General features: G+C 39.0%; 1 non-coding gene across 1 annotated transcript; it reads right to left on the reverse strand.

Moving 5' to 3' along the window:
• Positions 1-1,065: 1,065 nt before the first annotated feature.
• On the reverse strand, positions 1,066-1,172 carry LOC143631477 (small nucleolar RNA R71). The gene has a single exon (XR_013153364.1). It is a non-coding gene; the product is annotated as a small nucleolar RNA R71 (small nucleolar RNA).
• Between the last annotated feature and the right edge of the window lie 4,900 nt (positions 1,173-6,072).

The raw sequence follows: 6,072 nt of genomic DNA on the forward strand, positions 1-6,072 counted from the left end.
AGTTAATTCCATTAGCCGATGAACTGTCAGTAGGATTCTTGCCTAGGTAGTCGTTTCTCCATATTCGTTAAAACCTCATTAAATTTTCTTGTTAGTTCCGTTAAGTTAAGTAAGTTAGTTTTAAGTTAATTAAAATAAAAAAAATAATAAAATCAATTAAATATTATTAGGTAGGACTTGGATAAGGTTTATAATCTGAGCCGTTCTCACGTGTCTTTGAGTTCGATATCCGTACTTTCTTTTCTTTGCTATACGCGATCGGTACACTTGCCGTTTGTGTGAACTAGGATAGGTTGTTTGGTTTTTAAAGTTTAGTTGTGATTCGTGTTTTATTTTTATATATATTTTCGCACATCAAGTTTTTGACGCCGTTACCGGGGACACGGTTTGAGACGATTAGAGAACGACCCGAGTTTGGGGGCTTACCTGTTTCTTTATTTTTTACTTGCTTATTTGCTTTTATTTGTTTTTAGTTTAATTTTAGTCTAGTTAATTTTAGTTTTTCTTTTTATTCGTATGCGTCATACCCGCTCACAAGGACCTCCGAAGCTTAAAACGTTTGACGATACCAAGAAAGTCCAGCCCGAGAGAGAGCGTTCTGTTTCACCGACAGGTTCTGAATCTTCTTCTTCTTCTTCTTCTTCTTCTGTTTCTTCAACGTCTTCTAGGGATAGGAACATGGGTGACCAACCTAATAGGAGAGTAATAGCTGACTATGGTAGGCCGACAACGAATCCTCATTCAAGCATCACTTTACCAAACGGTGCTGCCGCTGGAAATTTGTCTATTCCTGCCCACGTCATGCAACTCATCAAGTCCGCACTCTTATTTCAAGGGCTAGAGAGCGAAGATCCTTCAAACCACATCGACATGTTTGTTCAAATCTGCGAAACTTTCAATATCGGCAACCCGAACAATGAAGCCATCTATCTCCGACTCTTTCCCTTCTCACTTGCCGGCAAAGCCTACAAATGGCTTAAGTCACTTCCTGCTGGATCCATCACCACTTGGGCGGGCCTTCAAGAGAAATTCATGACCAAATTCTTTCTGCCATCTAAATCTACTTGACTCCGTGAGGAGATTTGTTCTTTCCGCATGAGGTCCGACGAGTCTTTCGGGGATGTTTGGGAAAGATTCAAGGACCTCCTTCTTAGTTGTCCTCATCATGGTTTAGATAAGTGGATGTTCATTAAGAAATTCTATAATGGAGCGACACAACACGTGAGAGAGATGTTGAACCAGACAACTAACGGGAACCTTCTCAAGAACAAAGATCCTGATGAGTGCATCGTCCTTTATGATGATCTAGCAGCAAGCTACGAGGGGAACGAGGGCAGAAATTCTTCCACGTCATCGAGAGGGGTACTTCAGGTCGATTCGAGCACTAGAATGCATGCGCAGATTGATGTTTTAAACATACTCGTTAGAGATCTTACCGTTAAGAGCGTCGCGAAGTGTGAGGTTTGCCGAGGGGGTCACGACACCATTGACTGCACTGTTAAGTCGGATAGCAATAAGGAGGAGGTTGACTTCGTCAACAACCCCTTGAGATATCAACACCCCGACTTCGGCTGGAACACTGATTGGAGAAATCAGAATAACTTTCGAGGGGGACAAGCCAGTGGCTACCAAGCCCAATACTAAAACCAGCATCGGGAGAATCTATTCGGGCAGGGGAGTTCAAGTCAACAGAGTTCGGAACAAGTGGGGAGAGAAGAAAAGAAAGCCTCACTAGAGGAGATGATGGCTGAGCTACTGAAGCGAGATGAAAGAAACCGAGTGAAAAATGAGGCGAAATTTGCGGAACACGATGCTATGCTGAAGAACCAGGCCACGTCTCTAGCTAATCTTGAGCGTCACGTCGGAGAGATTGCCAACCAGTTATCCGAGTGAGCACCAGGTCCACTACCAAGTAATACTGAGAAAAATCCGAGTGGGTTCGTGTAACATCCTGAAATTTCCAAGAATAATATTTTATATATTATTTACCTATGATGGAAAAGTTACTTGATTTAGTAGAGACTTAATAAAATAATTGAGATAAAAGAATAAGTAGGCTTTTAGATGGAATCAATTTTGGAACAAAAAGCAAAAATGGGCCTTAGGTCCATAAGCTTAAGGTAGTATAAATACCCCTTAAACCCTAAACCTTTCCATTATTATCCATCTCTAAACCATAGCCTACACCTTGAAAAACACACACAAACATTATCCTATAACCCTAGCCAAGAACCGAAGGTGAAAACCCGAGCTTGTTGGTGCTAGAACGTTGTGACGAACCAAAACAACATCAATACTAGACCGTGTTCGTAAACCGACTCGTTTAAGGTACGTTTATATCGAGAACTGTTCGTTTAAGTTCGGATTTAGTGTAGAAATCATAGATCTGTTTGAGTATGGTAAAAACGAATCCAACGCAACAAACCCCACTGAAATTCATTAATATTTGATAGGTTAATCGATTGTTTAAGAAGCCGTATATATATATGTGTGTGTGTGTGTGTGTGTGTAAACCGCACCACGTACACATAATATTTGGGTGATTAATGGATTGGTGTTTGTAGGCGAGGTGAATCCGAGTTCAATGATACCTAAATCATGATGGTTCGTTAAGGATTAAAGGTTTAACTGCAGATCTGATAAACGTTGATTGCGTATGTTCTTGACGATTTTGACTTTGACCCTTGAGTCAAAGATCTGGATAAGGACTGTTGGTAGTTCGTTATGGTTGATAATTCGTTACGCATTCATAACGAATGAGACCCATTCGTGTGACTTGATAACGAATGAGCCCTTAATTCGTTATCTATCCATTGGTTAAATAAGATAACGAATCTGGTAATTCGTTATATGCTCATTCGCTATGTTAAGGTAACGAATCAGAATAATGAATCAAGTCATGTTCTAATAACGAATCGGAAGGACGAACCAGATGATGACAAGATGACAAACTAGGATAACAAACCAGACCATGTTGAGATAACGAATCAACTAACGAACTAGATCATGAAAGATAACGAATTAGTTAACGAATTAGGCTTAATTCGTTATAGCAAACGAGTTAGCGAATTAGATGATAATTTAAAATCCTAATGAAAAATGTGTTAAGACAGTTAATAGAAATAAAATTTTTCCAAGCTGACCTGACAGCTCGACCCCAGCCAGGGGCTCTGCCCCTTGGACCCTGCCAGGGCCTGCCGCCCCTAGAATCCAGCTGCCAAGGGATCTGCCCCCGGACCCCCGTTAGTTGAGGGTTGTAATTAAACTAGAAATACGATATGGATAGTAATAGTTAATTGATATGTGTAATTGTTATACAGTTAGTTGCGCACAGCTAAAGAAAGGAGTAACTGTAACGGTGAACGTAATCGAGTTCAGGTGAGTTTCTAGCCCCATTCCTTGTTATGTTTTCGGGGCTGTGTGCATACTCGATGTGATTAGTTAATACACTTACCTTAAGTGGTAAGTGTATGCTATATATGATATATGTGATAGATATGAATGAATGCTTGTCAGTACGTGAACGATCTTCGGATATTGCACGTATCGTCAAGGAGTTTGGTCGTTAGATGAATGATATGAAGAACTCCTAGAGTGTTCGTATACTACGATATAATTATTGTATATGTGAAGTATGTGTATACAGGTACATGATTGGTATGTGAGATCTGAGTCTGACATAATAAGTTAGGATGGTGAATCACTCTGACTTAAGTTGGACATAGACCTGGCATATGGTGGCGTAGTTAAGGATTGTGGGCCTTATACACATTTTTGATGATAGATGAGAATGTAGTTAAGAACTATGGTCCTTATACGTACTTCGGATAGGATCCAACATAGGAGAGGACTGCGGACCTTATACGTGCTGTAATTATATTGTGGTAGCATAGGGAAGGACTGCGGACCTCGTACGTGCTGTGAACTAGGTTGCAATATGATGTGTTGTAAAACACACTTACTTTCCGTATATTTTTATCATGTTTTAATTGCTTAATAGTATAATTAATGTGAGTTATGGATGATTTTTGCATGATCTTAAGAAGAGTGAATATTAATTGTAGGTTATGAGTTTTAAAGAAGAAAAGAGTAAAGTTTGAAGACTCTAGGGGCCTTTTTGATCAAGATTGAATACTACAACTTAAGGCCCGACCCTAACCCACAAGATCCAAGACTTTAATGCTTAATATATTATGATAATTAAAAAAAAACCCTAACTCCCACACATCAGGCCGATCGGAAGTTTCAGCAGCAAACCAAGGAAGAAAATTTTTTTGTGAGGGCTAGGTGGAGGCTAAGAAAGGAAGAATAAAATCGAGGAAGACTTGGTACAGCATCTAGGGTCCTTATTCATCAATAAACTCAGCCATATACTTGAGTAAAACTCCATAAACTTTGTGATCTTGTTCAATACTTATAACTAGTTAATTTGGTCTTTTACTTGAATAGTTTTGCAATTAAATTGAAGTTTGACTTGTGATTGATTGATCTTGATCATTGAATGAGTTTAATTATGTTTTGGTTGAGTTATATGATGTTTAACATAAGTATTAGCTGCTGTCCAAATAATATATTAGGCTAAACTAGTTAGTTCTACCATGGTTAGATGAATATTGTTAGGTTTTAGTCAGTAATATGGATTGTTGATTATCATGGCTTGATTTGTTAATGAAAACTTTGGTTTAATATTGAATTAGGTTGTGTTTATTGTTTGTGATTTGATTATTTATACTCATATACTTCTTGCTTTGATTGATTGAATCGGTTTTGGTTGATTTTAGCTTGTTTGAATTCTTTACTTTGTGTTTAGAGATTGGTTGGAGGAAGTACAATCGTAGGGTTTAAGTGGGTATGTTAATTGATTAGATTCAGCGGGTAGGCACCTTCTTAGAGACCGAAAGGTGATAGGAAGTAGGGCAGTCTCATAGCTTTTACTTGTTAGGATTAGGATCGCGCGAGAGCGGGTTCGGTTCTTGTCGGGTTTGGGTTTGTGAGCGATTAGTTGACCGAGTTTAGGTTAAACCAAATGGTTCCTCTATCCTTGGTTGCGTAGTATTCGTTTCCATTAGGGTCGTGTGTCGGTGAGACCGAGAGGAGAGTCGATAGAACACTTTAGCAATTCATTCCCCGGTTTGTTCTTAAAATCAACTGAGTGTAAGTTAGGGTTTGTTAGTGAGACTGAGAGGTGATCTAGATTTCTTGAGTGAACCTTAGTTGTGTCATCCTTAGATACCGGTGTCGTGATATTCTTCAATCCATTAGCTTATTATACCTTCAATAGGATTCTTACCTAGGTAGACGTTTTCTCCAATTGCATTTAAGTCTTTAAGTTAATCAAGTGTTTAGTTAAGTTAAGTTAAGTTAAGTTTAGTTAATTAATATAGTTAAAGTAAGTTAGGTCAAGTAGTTAATTATTAAAAATCATTTAAATATTCTTAGGTGAGTCTTGGTTAGGGTTAAGTATTAAAAATGTTTTCACGTGTCCTTGTGTTCGATACTCGGACTTCCTTAGGTCTATACTATTAGTGATCGGTACACTTGCCGGTTCTGTGTGGTTTCTTTAGGAGTCTTTTTTAATAAATTTAAAGCTTAGTTGTGAGTTACTTGGAAAGAGCATCATTAGACACACATTAAGTTTTTGGCGCCGTTGACGGGGACACGGTTAGAGGAGTATTGAGAACGATTCCAGTTAGGACTTACCTTGTATGCTACTTGTTTTGTTTTTCTTTTTTCTTTGCTTAAGTTGTTTAGCTTATTTTAGTTTCTTTTGTTTATCTTAATAGTTGTATGCGATGTACTCGATCTCTAGAACTGCCTGAATCTGAGGGATTTTCTAAACCAAATAGAGAATGAGTGAGAGGCGTCGTGCCAGACCATCTTCCAGTTCTTCTACATCCGTCGGTAATACATCCTCTTCTCCTACTTTTTCTGAATCCGTCATCAGGGATAGGATTATGGGCGACGCAGTTCCACCACTGAGGAGGACAGTTGTAGACCGAGCCCGTCCGGTTGATGCGGGCACGAGATCCAGCATTGCTCCACCAGCCATCGCAGTTCTGACAAATTGGCAGA

Source organism: Bidens hawaiensis, unplaced genomic scaffold (genome assembly GCF_021521415.1).
Source record: "Bidens hawaiensis isolate Kalapana, Puna unplaced genomic scaffold, B.hawaiensis_p1.1 tig00006083_1, whole genome shotgun sequence".
NCBI classification, from domain to species: Eukaryota; Viridiplantae; Streptophyta; class Magnoliopsida; order Asterales; family Asteraceae; genus Bidens; species Bidens hawaiensis.